We start from the raw sequence: 21181 nt of genomic DNA on the forward strand, positions 1-21181 counted from the left end.
GTGCTTGCGTTGAAATGGATGAGGGACTTTTACCTCTCAAAGTACACTGAATAACCACACATTAAATTCTATATCTCATAGATTTACCATATACAGACAGCAGTTGTTCTTTGTTTTTTTTCTGCAGTGGGATATTTGTACAGTAATGCAGACAGGACTAAAAATGCTGTGCGGGGTGTGGGTGCGGGTGTGTGTGTTTGTTTTTTGGTGTGTGTGTGTGCGAGAGAGAGAAAATATAACTTGTGCCCGGTGTCGAGTGGCTCTAACCACAGATGCATCACATGATGGCCTGTATGTAAAATTTTAAAGTAAAAAACTGCAAAGGGCTAATATGTTCTCTTTGAGTAGCAGCGGTGTTAATCCCTGGACATGTGGAATTAACCTTCCTATCAAAACAAGTAACCGCATTAGAAGTTATGTTAACATTTGCTTGTAAAGTGTGAGTTCATCAAGACTGTTATATGGCACTAGGGAAAACCAGAACATTCCATAGCTACGACCTAGCAAAGAGGAAGCTTTTTAAGGAATTGTGAAAGGTCCTTGGGGAAAGAATATTGGAACAGGGATAGGGTATGAGTAGTAGAAACGTGTCCTTAACAAAGTAGCATGCTTAACCTTTTAGAAGAGGAGCATGTATCCTGTGAGGAAGGAATAAATCTGTGTAATGTTCAAACAGTATGGAACCGTTGTTTTGTTGTCAAAAAATGGTCTGTAAACAATATTTAGGGCACACTATTTCTGTCAGACTTTATTCTTTCTACTGATATTCTGACAGAAAACCGTTCAAAATGCATGTGTATGTATGTTTCTGTACTGTGTTTGTGTATAGTGAACCTATCAAAAAGGCAGTGGAGCCCTTTTGGTCAAAGATGAGCATACAGTCAAAGAGTGATGAGAGGTAGCTGGTTATAATATTGTTAGCTCATTGTGACGTAGTACTCTTTAAAGAGGTGAGTCTTCAACTGTTTCCTAATTGGGAGCAATGCTGGGCCAGTCCTAATGGATACAGGAATATTCCATATACGAAGTGCAGAATGGAAAAGGTTGTCTACCTTTTTTTCAAATCTTGTTACACTTCTTAGTCTCTAGTCTGATAGTGGCCTTACTTTGGGTGTGCCTAGAGTCACCAAAGATTGTGGGCTTGCTCATAAGATAAGTTGGTGTGACTACCATGAAGATTTTGCAAATGATTCAGCTGATTTTGAAGATGGTGCAGGCTGTCAAGGGGAGGCAGTGGAGTTCCATCAGGATAGGTGTGATGTGATTGTATCAACTGAAGAGGCTGGGAGGCCATACAGCAGGGTGTAACCACCATCCAGATGCAAGAGTATGAGTGCTACAAAGGGAGCTCTGACATAGCTTTCTTGAGGAAACAGTTTCACTCAGAAGAAATGCTGGCACCCAGCCTTCTTTGTTTTGGGCAGTTTGTTCCTTGAGGGTGGGGTTGGTGTCCAGGGTGAATTCAAGTGAAGTGGCATAAGGTGAAAGCTGGGGTTCATAGCTGACAGGCGTCATGAGATTGAGCCAGGTTTGTACTAGTTCTTGCTTGCTACTCTTCACAAGTAAATGGAATTCTGTCTCAAATGAGTTGAGCTGAGCTTTAGGTAATCATTGGACATTAAGTTCTGAATCACAAAGTCAGAGTTTGAGGTGTTGGATGTCTGGAGCAGAGGAGAATTTCAGGTAGAGTTGTGTATCATCGGCCTTATAAAACCTTATGTGCTTCCTGGCTCAGATTTTTACCATTGTAGTGTGATTGCAGACATTACTTTGAACTTAGTCACTAATACATGGGTTATCAAATTAGACAGGATGACATTTAAAATGTACCCTGCAGCTATTCAAATCTCACTTGGACTCTTCAGGGACCTCTCACCAGAAAGCACTTTAATGCCTTGAACAATCTTACCAAACTGAAACCATCAAGAAAGACAAAAAAACACAAAGGAAAGTGTACCTTCCTTCTGGGACTCCTGAGGGCAAGCTCAGATTATTGGTGAACAAATGGCTAAAATACTAAGCAGGGGACCTGAAAAAGGGTAGCACTACCGGCAGTGGTAGGGTGATGGGGGTGGGAAAGGGAAGGAACAAATTTTGCTTGGCTGGACCTTGGAAGAGATTCCTGAATTGGCAGGAGAATGGAGTACGACAGTACTGTAGCCTATTCCAACTTGATTTTACTGCTTGGATATCTTGGCCAGTAAAATCAAGTCCATTGTTCCAGCTACACAAAGGGATCCCACGCCGCCGAAGAACCACTCAGGAAGCTGTGAATCATAGGATAGAGTGCTGGGGGCCAGAGCTGCACGGTGGCGAAGAACTTCGTAGAAGGATGCCAACAAGCCTTGGCAACTGCAAAACATACTTGGGTACGGTCTTGCAGTGGGAAGCAAGCTCTTACCTCCACCAAGGTCTGACAGTAGGACATTGGGACCACTTTAGTCCATCCCCGGTGATGCTGGATCCGTGCACTTCATCCGGAGAGGGGACCCAAGCCACCGGTCGTCGCTGCAGAGTGGTGCCTGCTGAGGCAGGGGAGTGACTCCTTCACTCCAAGGGAGATTCCTTTGTTCTCCTGGTGCAGGCTGAAGACAGGCTGTCCTCTGAGGATGCATGACTGAAAACAGTTGCAGTTGCTGGCAGGAGCTGAAGATACAATGTTGCAGTTTGTAGAGTTCCTGGAGGGTCCAGATGCAGTTTCTTTGGTAAGAAGGTGAAGTAAAGGATGCAGAGGATTCCTTCTGGAGTCTTACAATACGAATCTGAAGAACTACCCAAGAGAGAGACCCTAAATAGCCCTGAAAGGGGGATTGGTCAGATAAACAGGTAAGCACCTATCAGGGGAGGGCTCTGACGTCACCTGCTGGTACTGGTCACTCAGATGCTCCCAGAGTTCCCTGCCAACTTGGAATCCAAGATGGCAAAACCGAGGGACCCTCTGCAGGGGCTCTGAACACCACCCCTTGGGTGGTGATGAACAGGGGAGTAGTCACTCCTGTTTCCTTTGTCCAGTTTCACGCCAGAGCAGGGACTGGGGGTTCCTGAACCGGTGTAGACTGGATTATGCAAGGAGGGCACCAAATGTGCCCTTCAAAGCATTTCTAGTTGGCACGGAAGGCTACCGCTCCCAAGCCTGTAACACCTATTTCCAAAGGGAGAGGGTGTAACACCCCTCTCCTAAAGGAAATGCTTTGATCTGCCTTCCTGGGCACAAGCTGCTTGAGCAACAGGAAGGCAGAAATATGTCTGAGAGGTGGCAGCAGCTGGGGCTGCCTGGAAAACCTCAGAAGTCTGTAATGGCAGTAATGGGGGGTCCTCTAAGGAGCCCCCACAGTGTATGGAATCATACAACCAATGCTTATAATATGTTTTATACCAAACATGGCCATATTCTGAGTTACCATTGTGGAGCTCAGCATAGGTATTGACCTATGTCATGTGCACGTGTAAAATGGCATCCCCGCACTCATGAGGTCTGGGAAAATGGTCCTGGAGGTCTTGAGGGCACCTCTGCTAGTGCAGGGGTGCCCTCACTCACAGGTACTCTGCACCCTACCTTCAGGCCTGGAAGGCCTGCTATAGGGGTGACTTATAAGTGACCTGGTGCAGTGTAAATGGCAGTCAAAGGGTGCATGCACCTTTTCACGCAGGCTCCAATGCAGACTTGCAGAACTGTTTGCATGGGCTCCCTATGGGTGGCAAAAGATATGCTGCAGCCAATAGGAATCCCCTGGAATCCCAATGCCCTGGATACCTAGGTACCATATACTAGGGACTCATAAGGGGGTACCAGTATGCCAATTTTGGGTGAAATACTGGGTTACCTGTATGTAGTGACAATATTTAGAGGCGAGAGAGCATAATCATTGGGGTCCTGGTTACCAGGATTCCAGTGAACACAGTCAAACACACTGACATCAGGCAGAAAATGGGGGTAACCATGCCAAAAAGAGGGTACTTTCCTACACTTTTACATAGGTTAATTCTGTCAGGGCAAAGATTTGCCCTCTACAGTATGAGTGTAACACCAAAATTACAACAATAAGCAAAAGAAAGGTGAACAGTAAATGTAAGGAAATGCCTCCTTGGCATGGTTGCCCCCTGACTTTTTGCCTTTGCTGATGCTATGTTTACAATTGAAAGTGTGCTGAGGCCTGCTAACCAGGCCCCAGCACCAGTGTTCTTTCCCTAACCTGTACTTTTGTATCCACAATTGGCAGACCCTGGCATCCAGATAAGTCCCTTGTAACTGGTACTTCTAGTACCAAGGGCCCTGATGCCAAGGAAGGTCTCTAAGGGCTGCAGCATGTCTTATGCCACCCTGGAGACCTCTCACTCAGCACAGACACACTGCTTGCCAGCTTGTGTGTGCTAGTGAGGACAAAACGAGTAAGTCGACATGGCACTCCCCTCAGGGTGCCATGCCAGCCTCTCACTGCTTATGCAGTATAGGTAAGACACCCCTCTAGCAGGCCTTACAGCCCTAAGGCAGGGTGCACTATACCATAGGTGAGGGTACCAGTGCATGAGCATGGTACCCCTACAGTGTCTAAACAAAACCTTAGACATTGTAAGTGCAGGGTAGCCATAAGAGTATATGGTCTGGGAGTCTATCAAACACGAACTCCACAGCACCATAATGGCTACACTGAAAACTGGGAAGTTTGGTATCAAACTTCCCAGCACAATAAATGCACACTGATGCCAGTGTACATTTTATTGTAAAATACACCACAGAGGGCACCTTAGAGGTGCCCCCTGAAACTTAACCGACTATCTGTGTAGGCTGACTAGTTTTAGCAGCCTGCCACAAACCGAGACATGTTGCTGGCCCCATGGGGAGAGTGCCTTTGTCACTCTGAGGCCAGTAACAAAGCCTGCACTGGGTGGAGATGCTAACACCTCCCCCAGGCAGGAATTGTCACACCTGGCGGTGAGCCTCAAAGGCTCACCTCCTTTGTGCCAACCCAGCAGGACACTCCAGCTAGTGGAGTTGCCCGCCCCCTCCGGCCAGGCCCCACTTTTGGCGGCAAGGCCGGAGAAAATAATGAGAAAAACAAGGAGGAGTCACTGGCCAGTCAGGACAGCCCCTAAGGTGTCCTGAGCTGAAGTGACTCTAACTTTTAGAAATCCTCCATCTTGCAGATGGAGGATTCCCCCAATAGGGTTAGGATTGTGACCCCCTCCCCTTGGGAGGAGGCACAAAGAGGGTGTACCCACCCTCAGGGCTAGTAGCCATTGGCTACTAACCCCCCAGACCTAAACACGCCCTTAAATTTAGTATTTAAGGGCTACCCTGAACCCTAGAAAATTAGATTCCTGCAACTACAAGAAGGACTGCCTAGCTGAAAACCCCTGCAGCGGAAGACCAGAAGACGACAACTGCCTTGGCTCCAGAAACTCACCGGCCTGTCTCCTGCCTTCCAAAGATCCTGCTCCAGCGACGCCTTCCAAAGGGACCAGCGACCTCGACATCCTCTGAGGACTGCCCCTGCTTCGAAAAGACAAGAAACTCCCGAGGACAGCGGACCTGCTCCAAGAAAGGCTGCAACTTTGTTTCCAGCAGCCTTGAAAGAACCCTGCAAGCTCCCCGCAAGAAGCGTGAGACTTGCAACACTGCACCCGGCGACCCCGACTCGGCTGGTGGAGATCCGACACCTCAGGAGGGACCCCAGGACTACTCTGATACTGTGAGTACCAAAACCTGTCCCCCCTGAGCCCCCACAGCGCCGCCTGCAGAGGGAATCCCGAGGCTTCCCCTGACCGCGACTCTTTGAACCTAAAGTCCCGACGCCTGGGAGAGACCCTGCACCCGCAGCCCCCAGGACCCGAAGGACCGGACTTTCACTGGAGAAGTGACCCCCAGGAGTCCCTCTCCCTTGCCCAAGTGGAGGTTTCCCCGAGGAACCCCCCCCTTGCCTGCCTGCAGCGCTGAAGAGATCCCGAGATCTCTCATAGACTAACATTGCGAACCCGACGCTTGTTTCTACACTGCACCCGGCCGCCCCCGCGCCGCTGAGGGTGAAATTTCTGTGTGGGCTTGTGTCCCCCCCGGTGCCCTACAAAACCCCCCTGGTCTGCCCTCCGAAGACGCGGGTACTTACCTGCAAGCAGACCGGAACCGGGGCACCCCCTTCTCTCCATTCTAGCCTATGTGTTTTGGGCACCACTTTGAACTCTGCACCTGACCGGCCCTGAGCTGCTGGTGTGGTGACTTTGGGGTTGCTCTGAACCCCCAACGGTGGGCTACCTTGGACCAAGAACTGAGCCCTGTAAGTGTCTTACTTACCTGGTTAACCTAACAAATACTTACCTCCCCTAGGAACTGTGAAAATTGCACTAAGTGTCCACTTTTAAAACAGCTATTTGTGAATAACTTGAAAAGTATACATGCAATTTTGATGATTTGAAGTTCCTAAAGTACTTACCTGCAATACCTTTCGAATGAGATATTACATGTAGAATTTGAACCTGTGGTTCTTAAAATAAACTAAGAAAAGATATTTTTCTATACAAAAACCTATTGGCTGGATTTGTCTCTGAGTGTGTGTACCTCATTTATTGTCTGTGTATGTACAACAAATGCTTAACACTACTCCTTGGATAAGCCTACTGCTCGACCACACTACCACAAAATAGAGCATTAGTATTATCTCTTTTTACCACTATTTTACCTCTAAGGGGAACCCTTGGACTCTGTGCATGCTATTCCTTACTTTGAAATAGCACATACAGAGCCAACTTCCTACATTGGTGGATCAGCGGTGGGGTACAAGACTTTGCATTTGCTGGACTACTCAGCCAATACCTGATCGCACGACAAATTCCAAAATTGTCATTAGAAATTGATTTTTGCAATTTGAAAAGTTTTCTAAATTCTTAAAAGACCTGCTAGGGCCTTGTGTTAGATCCTGTTTAGCATCTCTTTTAGAGTTTAAAAGTTTGTAAAAGTTTGAATTAGATTCTAGAACCAGTTGTAGATTCTTAAAAAGTATTCCAACTTTTAGAAGCAAAATGTCTAGCACAGATGTGACTGTGGTGGAACTCGACACCACACCTTACCTCCATCTTAAGATGAGGGAGCTAAGGTCACTCTGTAAAATAAAGAAAATAACAATGGGCCCCAAACCTACCAAAATACAGCTCCAGGAGCTTTTGGCAGAGTTTGAAAAGGCCAACCCCTCTGAGGGTGGCAACTCAGAGGAAGAGGATAGTGACTTGGAGGACAATTCCCCCCTACCAGTCCTATCTAGGGAGAACAGGGTCCCTCAAACCCTGACTCCTAAAATAATAGTCAGAGATGCTGGTTCCCTCACAGGAGAGACCAACACCTCTGAAATCACTGAGGATAGCCCCAGTGAAGAGGACATCCAGTTAGCCAGGATGGCCAAAAGATTGGCTTTGGAAAGACAGATCCTAGCCATAGAGAGGGAAAGACAAGAGATGGGCCTAGGACCCATCAATGGTGGCAGCAATATAAATAGGGTCAGAGATTCTCCTGACATGTTAAAAATCCCCAAAGGGATTGTGACAAAATTTGAAGATGGTGATGACATCACCAAGTGGTTCACAGCTTTTGAGAGGGCTTGTGTAACCAGAAAAGTGAACAGATCTCACTGGGGTGCTCTCCTTTGGGAAATGTTCACTGGAAAGTGTAGGGATAGACTCCTCACACTCTCTGGAAAAGATGCAGAATCTTATGACCTCATGAAGGGAACCCTGATTGAGGGCTTTGGATTCTCCACTGAGGAGTACAGGATTAGGTTCAGGGGGGCTCAAAAATCCTCGAGCCAGACCTGGGTTGACTTTGTTGACTACTCAGTGAAAACACTAGATGGTTGGATTCAAGGCAGTGGTGTAAGTAATTACGATGGGCTGCACAATTTATTTGTGAAAGAACACCTGTTAAGTAATTGTTTCAATGATAAACTGCATCAGCATCTGGTAGACCTAGGACCAATTTCTCCCCAAGAATTGGGAAAGAAGGCGGACCATTGGGTCAAGACAAGGGTGTCCAAGACTTCAACAGGGGGTGACCAAAAGAAAGGGGTCACAAAGACTCCCCAGGGGAAGGGTGATGAGACAACCAAAACTAAAAATAGTAAAGAGTCTTCTACAGGCCCCCAAAAACCTGCACAGGAGGGTGGGCCCAGAGCCTCTTCACAAAACAATGGGTACAAGGGTAAAAACTTTGATCCCAAAAAGGCCTGGTGTCATAGCTGTAAACAGCATGGACACCAAACTGGAGACAAGGCCTGTCCCAAGAAAGGTTCCACTCCAAACTCCCATCCAGGTAACACTGGTATGGCTAGTCTCCAAGTGGGATCAACAGTGTGCCCAGAGCAAATCAGGGTCCACACTGAAGCTACTCTAGTTTCTGAGGGTGGGGTGGATTTAGCCACACTAGCTGTCTGGCCGCCTAACATGCAAAAATACAGACAGCAACTCTTAATTAATGGGACTAGAATAGAGGGCCTGAGGGATACAGGTGCCAGTGTCACCATGGTGACAGAGAAACTGGTTTCCCCTGGCCAATACCTGACTGGAAAAACTTACACAGTCACCAACGCTGACAATCAGAGAAAAGTACATCCCATGGCAATGGTTACTTTAGAATGGGGAGGGGTCAATGGCCTGAAACAGGTGGTGGTCTCCTCAAATATCCCAGTGGACTGTCTGCTTGGAAATGACCTGGAGTCCTCAGCATGGGCTGAGGTAGAACTAAAAACCCATGCAGCAATGCTGGGTATCCCTGAACTGGTGTGTGTGAAAACAAGAGCACAATGCAAGGCACAGGGTGAACAAGTAGAGCTGGAGTCTGGAAGAATGGCCCAGCCTACCAAGAGAACAGGAAAGTCAGTTGGGAAACCAACTGCAACACAGCAAAAGAAAGGGAACCTCTCTTCTCAGGAAGAAGTTCTGCCCTCTGAGGGAACTGAGCCTTTGGAGCTTGAACCTTATCAGGTTGAGCTCTTAGGCCCAGGGGGACCCTCAAGGGAGGAGCTGTGTAAGGGACAAGAAACCTGTCCCTCTCTTGAAGGCCTTAGGCAGCAAGCTGCTGAAGAGTCCAAAGGCAAGAAAAATGGAACGCATAGGGTCTATTGGGAAGATGGACTCCTGTACACTGAGGCCAGAGACCCCAAACCTGGTGCCACTAGGAGAGTGGTAGTGCCTCAGCTGTTCAGGAAGTTCATCCTAACATTGGCCCATGACATTCCCCTTGCTGGACATTTGGGACAAACCAAGACGTGGGAGAGGTTAGTCAACCACTTCTACTGGCCCAATATGTCCAACATGGTTAAGGAGTTTTGCCTCTCCTGCCCCACCTGTCAAGCCAGTGGTAAGACAGGTGGGCATCCAAAGGCCCCCCTCATTCCACTTCCAGTGGTGGGGGTTCCCTTTGAAAGAGTGGGTGTGGACATAGTTGGTCCACTGGAACCTCCCACAGCCTCAGGAAATATGTATATCCTGGTAGTAGTGGATCATGCTACCAGGTATCCTGAAGCTAATCCCCTTAGGTCGACTACTGCCCCTGCAGTAGCCAAGGCCCTCATTGGTATCTTTACCAGAGTGGGTTTCCCTAAGGAGGTGGTGTCTGACAGAGGTACCAACTTCATGTCAGCATACCTAAAGCACATGTGGAATGAGTGTGGGGTGACTTATAAATTCACTACACCATACCATCCACAAACTAATGGCTTAGTTGAGAGATTCAACAAGACATTAAAGGGCATGATCATGGGGCTCCCAGAAAAACTCAAAAGGAGATGGGATGTCCTCTTGCCATGTCTGCTTTTCGCTTACAGAGAGGTGCCACAGAAGGGAGTAGGATTCTCACCCTTTGAACTTCTGTTTGGTCATCCTGTAAGGGGACCACTTGCTCTTGTTAAAGAAGGCTGGGAGAGACCTCTCCATGAGCCTAAACAAGACATAGTGGACTATGTACTTGGCCTTCGCTCTAGAATGGCAGAGTACATGGAAAAGGCAACCAAAAACCTTGAGGCCAGCCAACAGCTCCAGAAGTTTTGGTATGACCAAAAGGCTGCACTGGTTGAGTTCCAACCAGGGCAGAAAGTCTGGGTTCTGGAGCCTGTGGCTCCCAGGGCACTCCAGGACAAATGGAGTGGCCCTTACCCAGTGCTAGAAAGGAAGAGTCAGGTCACCTACCTGGTGGACCTGGGCACAAGCAGGAGCCCCAAGAGGGTGATCCATGTGAACCGCCTTAAGCTCTTCCATGACAGGGCTGATGTGAATCTGTTGATGGTAACAGATGAGGATCAGGAGGCAGAGAGTGAACCTCTCCCTGATCTTCTGTCATCAGACCCAAAAGATGGCACAGTAGATGGAGTGATCTACTCAGACACCCTCTCTGGCCAACAGCAAGCTGATTGTAGGAGAGTCCTACAACAGTTTCCTGAACTCTTCTCCTTAACCCCTGGTCAGACACACCTGTGTACCCATGATGTGGACACAGGAGACAGCATGCCTGTCAAGAACAAAATCTTTAGACAGTCTGACCATGTTAAGGAAAGCATCAAGGTGGAAGTCCACAAGATGCTGGAATTGGGAGTGATTGAGCGCTCTGACAGCCCCTGGGCTAGCCCAGTGGTCTTAGTCCCCAAACCTCACACCAAAGATGGAAAGAAAGAGATGAGGTTTTGTGTGGACTACAGAGGGCTCAATTCTGTCACCAAGACAGATGCTCATCCAATTCCAAGAGCTGATGAGCTCATAGACAAATTAGGTGCTGCCAAATTCCTAAGTACCTTTGACTTGACAGCAGGGTACTGGCAAATAAAAATGGCACCTGGAGCAAAAGAGAAAACAGCATTCTCCACACCTGATGGGCATTATCAGTTTACTGTTATGCCCTTTGGTTTAAAGAATGCCCCTGCCACCTTCCAAAGGTTGGTGAATCAAGTCCTTGCTGGCTTGGAGTCCTTTAGCACAGCTTATCTTGATGATATTGCTGTCTTTAGCTCCACCTGGCAGGATCACCTGGTCCACCTGAGGAAGGTTTTGAAGGCTCTGCAATCTGCAGGCCTCTCTATCAAGGCATCCAAATGCCAGATAGGGCAGGGAACTGTGGTTTACTTGGGACACCTTGTAGGTGGAGGCCAAGTTCAGCCACTCCAACCCAAGATCCAGACTATTCTGGACTGGGTAGCTCCAAAAACCCAGACTCAAGTCAGGGCATTCCTTGGCTTGACTGGGTATTACAGGAGGTTTGTGAAGGGATATGGATCCATTGTGACAGCCCTCACTGAACTCACCTCCAAGAAAATGCCCAAGAAAGTGAACTGGACTGTGGACTGCCAACAGGCCTTTGACACCCTGAAACAGGCAATGTGCTCAGCACCAGTTCTAAAAGCTCCAGATTATTCTAAGCAGTTCATTGTGCAGACTGATGCCTCTGAACATGGGATAGGGGCAGTTTTGTCCCAAACAAATGATGATGGCCTTGACCAGCCTGTTGCTTTCATTAGCAGGAGGTTACTCCCCAGGGAGCAGCGTTGGAGTGCCATTGAGAGGGAGGCCTTTGCTGTGGTTTGGTCCCTGAAGAAGCTGAGACCATATCTCTTTGGGACTCACTTCCTAGTTCAAACTGACCACAGACCTCTCAAATGGCTGATGCAAATGAAAGGTGAAAATCTTAAACTGTTGAGGTGGTCCATCTCCCTACAGGGAATGGACTTTATAGTGGAACACAGACCTGGGACTGCCCATGCCAATGCAGATGGCCTTTCCAGGTTCTTCCACTTAGAAAATGAAGACTCTCTTGGGAAAGGTTAGTCTCATCCTCTTTCGTTTGGGGGGGGGTTGTGTAAGGAAATGCCTCCTTGGCATGGTTGCCCCCTGACTTTTTGCCTTTGCTGATGCTATGTTTACAATTGAAAGTGTGCTGAGGCCTGCTAACCAGGCCCCAGCACCAGTGTTCTTTCCCTAACCTGTACTTTTGTATCCACAATTGGCAGACCCTGGCATCCAGATAAGTCCCTTGTAACTGGTACTTCTAGTACCAAGGGCCCTGATGCCAAGGAAGGTCTCTAAGGGCTGCAGCATGTCTTATGCCACCCTGGAGACCTCTCACTCAGCACAGACACACTGCTTGCCAGCTTGTGTGTGCTAGTGAGGACAAAACGAGTAAGTCGACATGGCACTCCCCTCAGGGTGCCATGCCAGCCTCTCACTGCCTATGCAGTATAGGTAAGACACCCCTCTAGCAGGCCTTACAGCCCTAAGGCAGGGTGCACTATACCATAGGTGAGGGTACCAGTGCATGAGCATGGTACCCCTACAGTGTCTAAACAAAACCTTAGACATTGTAAGTGCAGGGTAGCCATAAGAGTATATGGTCTGGGAGTCTATCAAACACGAACTCCACAGCACCATAATGGCTACACTGAAAACTGGGAAGTTTGGTATCAAACTTCCCAGCACAATAAATGCACACTGATGCCAGTGTACATTTTATTGTAAAATACACCACAGAGGGCACCTTAGAGGTGCCCCCTGAAACTTAACCGACTATCTGTGTAGGCTGACTAGTTTTAGCAGCCTGCCACAAACCGAGACATGTTGCTGGCCCCATGGGGAGAGTGCCTTTGTCACTCTGAGGCCAGTAACAAAGCCTGCACTGGGTGGAGATGCTAACACCTCCCCCAGGCAGGTATTGTCACACCTGGCGGTGAGCCTCAAAGGCTCACCTCCTTTGTGCCAACCCAGCAGGACACTCCAGCTAGTGGAGTTGCCCGCCCCCTCCGGCCAGGCCCCACTTTTGGCGGCAAGGCCGGAGAAAATAATGAGAAAAACAAGGAGGAGTCACTGGCCAGTCAGGACAGCCCCTAAGGTGTCCTGAGCTGAAGTGACTCTAACTTTTAGAAATCCTCCATCTTGCAGATGGAGGATTCCCCCAATAGGGTTAGGATTGTGACCCCCTCCCCTTGGGAGGAGGCACAAAGAGGGTGTACCCACCCTCAGGGCTAGTAGCCATTGGATACTAACCCCCCAGACCTAAACACGCCCTTAAATTTAGTATTTAAGGGCTACCCTGAACCCTAGAAAATTAGATTCCTGCAACTACAAGAAGGACTGCCTAGCTGAAAACCCCTGCAGCGGAAGACCAGAAGACGACAACTGCCTTGGCTCCAGAAACTCACCGGCCTGTCTCCTGCCTTCCAAAGATCCTGCTCCAGCGACGCCTTCCAAAGGGACCAGCGACCTCGACATCCTCTGAGGACTGCCCCTGCTTCGAAAAGACAAGAAACTCCCGAGGACAGCGGACCTGCTCCAAGAAAGGCTGCAACTTTGTTTCCAGCAGCCTTGAAAGAACCCTGCAAGCTCCCCGCAAGAAGCGTGAGACTTGCAACACTGCACCCGGCGACCCCGACTCGGCTGGTGGAGATCCGACACCTCAGGAGGGACCCCAGGACTACTCTGATACTGTGAGTACCAAAACCTGTCCCCCCTGAGCCCCCACAGCGCCGCCTGCAGAGGGAATCCCGAGGCTTCCCCTGACCGCGACTCTTTGAACCTAAAGTCCCGACGCCTGGGAGAGACCCTGCACCCGCAGCCCCCAGGACCCGAAGGACCGGACTTTCACTGGAGAAGTGACCCCCAGGAGTCCCTCTCCCTTGCCCAAGTGGAGGTTTCCCCGAGGAACCCCCCCCTTGCCTGCCTGCAGCGCTGAAGAGATCCCGAGATCTCTCATAGACTAACATTGCGAACCCGACGCTTGTTTCTACACTGCACCCGGCCGCCCCCGCGCCGCTGAGGGTGAAATTTCTGTGTGGGCTTGTGTCCCCCCCGGTGCCCTACAAAACCCCCCTGGTCTGCCCTCCGAAGACGCGGGTACTTACCTGCAAGCAGACCGGAACCGGGGCACCCCCTTCTCTCCATTCTAGCCTATGTGTTTTGGGCACCACTTTGAACTCTGCACCTGACCGGCCCTGAGCTGCTGGTGTGGTGACTTTGGGGTTGCTCTGAACCCCCAACGGTGGGCTACCTTGGACCAAGAACTGAGCCCTGTAAGTGTCTTACTTACCTGGTTAACCTAACAAATACTTACCTCCCCTAGGAACTGTGAAAATTGCACTAAGTGTCCACTTTTAAAACAGCTATTTGTGAATAACTTGAAAAGTATACATGCAATTTTGATGATTTGAAGTTCCTAAAGTACTTACCTGCAATACCTTTCGAATGAGATATTACATGTAGAATTTGAACCTGTGGTTCTTAAAATAAACTAAGAAAAGATATTTTTCTATACAAAAACCTATTGGCTGGATTTGTCTCTGAGTGTGTGTACCTCATTTATTGTCTGTGTATGTACAACAAATGCTTAACACTACTCCTTGGATAAGCCTACTGCTCGACCACACTACCACAAAATAGAGCATTAGTATTATCTCTTTTTACCACTATTTTACCTCTAAGGGGAACCCTTGGACTCTGTGCATGCTATTCCTTACTTTGAAATAGCACATACAGAGCCAACTTCCTACAGTAAAGCTTTATGAATGAACTCCACTTGCTAGCAAGTGTCACTTAATTTTTTGTATTTTTTTTTTTTTTGTGTGTTGTAGCTAGAAACATTTCTTTTTGTTAAAATCTGCTCATGATTATAGATCATGTGGAAAATAGGGCAAATTCATAATTGAGGGATGAAATGCAGTGTCTAAAAAATAACGTAATTCCATTAGCCCTGTGTTATAATGCATGCTTGGAACCGAGGTGTTTATAATGGGCACGATGGAGATCTCTGGAGTTGAGGCTGAAGGCAGTGGGAGTTTCTCATATCGCCTGTCAGTGCTTTAAAATACGTTCAGAATGCATGCTCATCAGTCATCGGCCTCTCTACAGAGCAGTAGTCACATAATCCAATAACAATTGTGATTCTATGCAAATATAAGGGAAGAAGGTGCCAAAATATTGACAAGACAAAAATAAAGAAAATACAGTGCTTGTAAGTGAGAGAGAAAACACAGAAACTTAGTTTATATGTAAAAGCTAAACCATCAATTGCATAGGCTACGCCCCTTTGAGTGCACCCCTCTACCTACTTTTGTTTTTCATCCCACTTAGAGCACTGATTGAGCGGAATTGTACATGGGATCCCTGCTCCGCTCACCTCGTAATCGGGACCTACGGATGCTGTTATATAAATGATAGTGTGCTGTTGCCTTCTATTAAGAATATTTTGGAGTTCACCGTCGTGTTCGCTCTGGGAGGCGTCCAAAGGGCAGTTATTAATGGGCACTTTTGTGTAGGATGGGAGGCTCTCATTAAGAAGTCCATATTGTGCAACCGTTCTTTTGAAGGATTGCTTAGTAAGGGGTGTAGGGTTTGGAGCTGTGAGTAAACTATTTCTGATTCCGGTTAACATTTCCTCAGCAAGGTGAGTAAGCAAGCTCCAGGCATTATTTGTACATGTACTGTGCTGATCAATCTAAAAAAAATACAGAGGCGCGGTTCTGAACTGGGCAAGGGTGCAGGCCTGACTATCAGGTAGTACCTCTGGGCCTGACTCAGAGGGCTGGGTCGAACCGTGACACTGCCCACGGTGCTCAGCCTGCGAGGCGCCAGCAGCCCCACCCTCGGTGCCGCGTATGGACAAATCCAGCACGCAATGTCCTGTGGAAATCCCGCCGAAGGAGACTGCAGGCCCCGGCGCTCCGTGACTCCATAGGTGGCGCTCTTGTAAGCAAATGCAGAGCTTTCCTGTGATGCGACATGCAAAGGTAGTGCTGCGACACAATCTAATTCAAGAAAGTCGATGAAGTCTGATCCATGTGATATGGGCGATGTGTAGCTGGGGGGGGGGGGGGGGGGGGGGGGGGGCATCCAGTACTGTCCACGCACTCGCGGTGCTCTCAGCGCTATGTGTTCGGTGATTTGTTAAGCTTGACGCGGGCTGCTCCGTAGCGCTGTTCAGAATAGACGAGACCTTTTGGGGAACTTTCTGCCATTTCTCTACGGAGGAGGGACAGTGGGAGCGAAGGATTTTGGGGGCGCCTGACCCCTAAACCTTTGAGGCCTTCCTCGCTGGGTAATTTGACTCGTCAGCATACATGGCGCCACATTTTAGAAGGGTAAAGTGGAAGATTTAAAATAAATAATCGGGGAGAACGTATTTTCCCCCATTGACGCCTATTGAAGCACAGGCAATCTAAGGCGGGAGGGTGAGAATATAACAGTTATGTTTGCTTCAACAATCGGGAGTCTCCCGCCTGAATCGGGTCTATTGGCATGAATACATCATACGCCTTGTTCCTTGGAAGAGGGTAGGGGGGGGGGGGGGTTAATTATCGCAGCCGTGGAAGGATGGGTAGGCCTTTCCAAATATACATGTTTGAGTTTTTTCTTGAACTTAGTCAGCTCGGGAATGATCCCAAGCTAAGGATACAAAGTATTCCATAGTTGAGCTCCCAGCATCCGGATCCGTCTCCTATCGTGATTCGTGCGATTAAAACTAACTCTTTCGATCCTGTTTGCCTTGCTTGATCCCTTAATTGAAGTGTGTGTGGGGCCAAAGAAGCGCCTCAAAAATATTTGTGACTGTGACCATCTCATGCTTTGAAGACACTGTACAGATCAGAGGCACAACGAGACCCAGACTTTGGGAGGGGAGCTAGCACTTCTAATCAGAACCCCTATCAAATTTACTTGTGGCACCCCTTTACTTTTATTGTACGTGCATAACATAGAAAGATACCGTTCTTGACACTATATGCACAATATTTTAATTTAAGGCACTCTTGGCCATTAACATTGGTCTCTGCTTGCTATTAGGGATGCCACCTTTCCCAGATAAAATACCAGCCAGGCTCAAGTGTTAACATTCTGAAAATACCCGGCCTGATTCATAAGTAGAACTTAATATAAAATTATCTGCACTCATTTTTATTATAGCCTTATTGTTTTTGTTAACTTTAATTATCAATCCGGGGTCATTAAGGCAACAGTAGATCACATTATAAAGTGCTTTCATCTTACATGTACTGTTTAAAGTATGTAGGGATATGAGGAAACTACTGGCTTTAGGTAATTTGTCTTGTACCAACAGGGACATTAGAATACCGGTCATTCCTGTACAAAATGGTCCACGTGGCTATCTTACTTACTATACTTTACATGGGTCTTCCCTCCAGGAATTTTAGCAAAATGAATGGGAAATGCTGAAATATAATTCATGCTTGGGAAAGTAGACCAAGCAGTACTGGAAATTGCAGGTTCTAATTTCCGGGACAAAATACACTGTGCCAGCTACAGTGATCTCAACCCACCAGGACTTCAAAAACATATTTTACTATATATTTGGGCATCTTCCCAGGATGGTACAGTTTTAAGCACATTTGCATAGTAATTCTTATGTTCACACTACTTTTTCCAAGCGCACAATACCATTGCATTACTTGCAGAATGGTATGTTGGTAAAAGACACAATTCCTATCTAGGGCAAGGATGCATGCATCTCGAGATTTTAACAGCTGTATCCCAACAAACCCCTGACTGCCAAAATGCATGTACATTCATTCTAACGAGTGTAGTTTTGAACCAATAAAGTAAACTTTACACCAAAGAATGTGCATTTAGACTAGCGAATATACTTTTACAAAAATTAATTAATATTCATACAGTAGCGACATAACAGCACGTTTAGAGGCTGCAACTAAATGTACAAGGTGCACGCACCATGAAAGAAGCCATATCCAGTCAGAAAACACAATATTGCCTGCAAATGCCCTTCTCTATTCAAACATGGAAAGGATATATGTTAAGGCTGGCCAACACTTGTACTGTAATGTGTAATACACAAGACTATCTAGTCCCAGTCACTCAAGACATACAACGTTTTCATCCTGAGTTAAGGGCACAATTGGTGTAGTGTATAGCTTATGTAAGTATGTTGCAAATGTGTTGAACTACATCAGTTAAGGTGTTTGTAATAATACTACTACACCGAACTGTGAACTAGTTCTGACTGAGCAGCAGTAATACTGAGCAGCATGTGATGGGACTATGGATTATTCAGGAAGCGTTACAATATTAAGATGTTTTGTAATGAAAAGAGCCTTAATTGTGGATTTTTGCACCTTTTGAAGCCTTTTTAGGTGTTTCAATATCCACCCATTGGAACCTTAACTTTGATTTAAATATTTTTTATTTCAACAGTTATATAATTTTTTTTCTGCTACATAATATTTACCATAGCAAATGTTTCCGTTTTACAGCACTCTTAATGATATGTTCTATTAACTCAATTTACCTAGCTCAGAATGATAAGATGCTGAGATACCACAGTGATAATTGAAAACCACTGCAGGTTAACCGTGGAGTAGCCTGGGTGTCATGGGCCCTAACGGAAGCATGGAAAAATGTTCCAGACCCTTGGTCTGGTAGTGAAAGACCGGTATAATTGGATTGTAGGTGGCGCTTTGTTGGGCTCCAGTTCCATTTCACCTATGGCACCATAAATCACTGTGTCCCTGCAAGTTTTTCCTAGGTAGCACAACAGTGGTGTATATATGTGTGTGTGTGTGTGTGTGTGAATATATGTGTGTGTATAATATATATATATGTGTGTGTGTGTGTGTGTGTGTGTGTATATATATATATATATATATATATATATATATATATATATATATATATATATATATACACACACACACACACGTGTGATCATTGCAATACGACAGAATGTTTTTTTTGTTTTTGTTTTTTCAATGCCAGTAAAATATTGACTTGTTCAGCGTTCCAGATTTTGAGTGGCCTCAAAATAAAGAGAACATTAAACAAACCACTAATTTCATACACAATTGTAAGGTGTACATACATATATGTGAACGCAAAAGAATCCAGGCTCTCAGCCCTGCTAAGTACCACACATCAGGAGTTAGATTAACGCATTTTGGTGCTAGTGCCCGCATCACCACATTAAAATGCATTAGTCACGTATTACATCTCTTCTGGAACCATTGAGAGGTGTTCAACAAGCTGTGGAACAAAAAAACCAGGAGCATGACTTGCTCTGGCTACGCTGCCTATGGGCTGTGCAGAGCTGCTGCTCACTGAGCCTGGCTGGCAGATGAACATTAGTGTCACGAGTTGTTCGCTAAACTTTTACGTGGCTTCCGCGATTTGCGCAAAGACCGGGCTGTCGGGGCAATGTAGTCCTCTAGTAATGTGTCAGTGAGTGAAAAAACATAACCGTGCCATGCATCCATACCAAGACTCACATGGATTCAGCAACTGTGTTTTTTTGGGATACCAGTTACCGCACACTGCAGGCGGTAACTGTCCCTTTGCCGTGTGCAGCGCTCACAGTGTACTGTGGTGGTGGTGAGGTTGTGCTGACATGCAGCGGGCGCCAGACGCTTTCTTCTCTTTGCGGCTGGCTCCAAGCCCCTCAGACTAATGGGCGTTGCAGCCCCGGTAAAGATGTACTGAAGATTATGCCCTGTTGTAACAGGAAGCAGGTAATGCAATGCCGTAACATGAGATGAGTAATGTTCTGAAATATTTGAACAGTTATGCAGCGCCGTGATGTGACGTGTGGTGCAGATGTTATAGCGCATTGTGAGATGTGGTACGGCACTGTAATAAAAAATAGGAATACCATTTTGTAAGGTGAGACCGGGTTGTAGTGAGACAGAGGGCACATTGCCATTACACGGCACGGGGACATGCGATGCTTGCAAGGTTTAAGAGGTCAACAACCCGAAAACGTAATTCCTTACCTTTTAGACCTGTGAACTATCTTGCCTTGAGCGTATACACTGTAGCTATAATTTTTCCACACTTTGTAAGTAACGAGAGTCTGTCTGCCAATGGAAGATGTTGAATAATCTCTTTTTAGGGTTGGTTTCATTAATTCTGCTTGCAGCATTATTACGTGGCAAATCTTAATTACAACATGCATTGGCAAAGCAAATATGTCTGGGTTTAATGTGCTAATTTCTGAAGCGCTGGCACGTTAGAGTGAGAATCACCGGAGGGAAACCGTAGGAGTAGACAGAGGGTGATAGCTGTGTAGAAGTTCCTAATGCAGTTCGGTGCAAGCACAGCAGCGGAGATGGAGAGATACAAAAAGCCAATAGATTATGATAAGAGATCGGTACACCAGTAGGCTGAGCCAAGATGAGTTTGACAAAGTCTCGTGCCAGCGGCAGAAAGTGGATGGTAACAGAAAGCCAGTGGATGGAAGAGGTGGTCCAAAGCCCGCACCATGTGTATTGTTATCAATTGGTGTGATTGACAGCTGCATTTTTAAAACCCAGACCAATGAATGCAGAGGGTGTGATCTATGAAATTATTGCCTTTGTTACTGACTGAGAGCAAGGGAAAGAGAGATGCAAACATCATGCTTCAAAATTAGAATTTAGCTTTCTTACAACAATATGGTATTTTTATTTTCTTTTCAGGGCACAAGTCCGGGATTGGCTGTGGGTGACAGTGTACCCCCACTAATTTTATTTTAGAGAAGGACTCCTGTCCCGTGGAGGCAGAAAGTTGCAAATGTGTCAATTTTATTAGAAACTAAAACACATGGTGCTTCTCGTTGCTGGTATCCTTCCACTGTAAGTGTTGTAGCATTCACTTGCTGTGTTGCCTGACCAAGCAATTTTTTTTAACCTCGGGCAACACCTTTCTTAGCCATGAGAATGACCCCTGCAGGGATTATGAGTAGAAAACTGCCCACCATTGACACCCTTGTGCCTTAGTGATGTGAGAGGATGCATTTGTTGTGTGGTTGTTGTTACCATAATAAGACTGCATGTTTAGAGTGGCAGCACCACCAAGTGTGGGAGACTGAGTCAACTCCACACCATTTGGAAGCTGTCGGCCTGACTCTTGGCTAGCTCACAGTGCCTCACCCAATCCTAGAAGGAGAAGGTGATTTGTAGCAACGTGACAGTCTGACTCCTCAGGGAATTTGTGGTGAGCAGATCACACCCCTTTCACTCAGTTACTCAGAAACTCTCACATGCCAATGCAGAACACAAGATGCAAACTGGATTTCAATACTTTTATTGAAGCAATTGCATCCTAGTATTAAAAGCATGGGCTGTGATTAGACAGGTGAAGCATAGTATGGTTATCATCGTTATAACCAGTGTAAAGAAGATAACACAACCATGTTGTATGATTCTAGAGAGTCCAGATATTCCTTCCTTCA

At 46.8% G+C, this 21181-nt stretch overlaps 1 protein-coding gene across 3 annotated transcripts in view; it reads left to right on the forward strand.

Moving 5' to 3' along the window:
- Positions 1 to 21181, forward strand: part of RPS6KA4 (ribosomal protein S6 kinase A4) — a 222250-nt gene that overhangs the window by 27739 nt on the left and 173330 nt on the right. Inside the window, exon 1 of one of the 3 annotated variants that reach the window (XM_069207159.1) lies at positions 15625 to 15740. The exons of the other annotated variants lie outside the window; for them this stretch is intronic. The gene's annotated coding sequence lies outside the window, so the exon portion shown is untranslated. Of the gene's footprint in view, positions 1 to 15624; positions 15741 to 21181 lie in introns of those variants that run through there. 3 annotated transcript variants of the gene reach the window in all.

Source organism: Pleurodeles waltl, chromosome 9 (assembly GCF_031143425.1).
Source record: "Pleurodeles waltl isolate 20211129_DDA chromosome 9, aPleWal1.hap1.20221129, whole genome shotgun sequence".
NCBI classification, from domain to species: Eukaryota; Metazoa; Chordata; class Amphibia; order Caudata; family Salamandridae; genus Pleurodeles; species Pleurodeles waltl.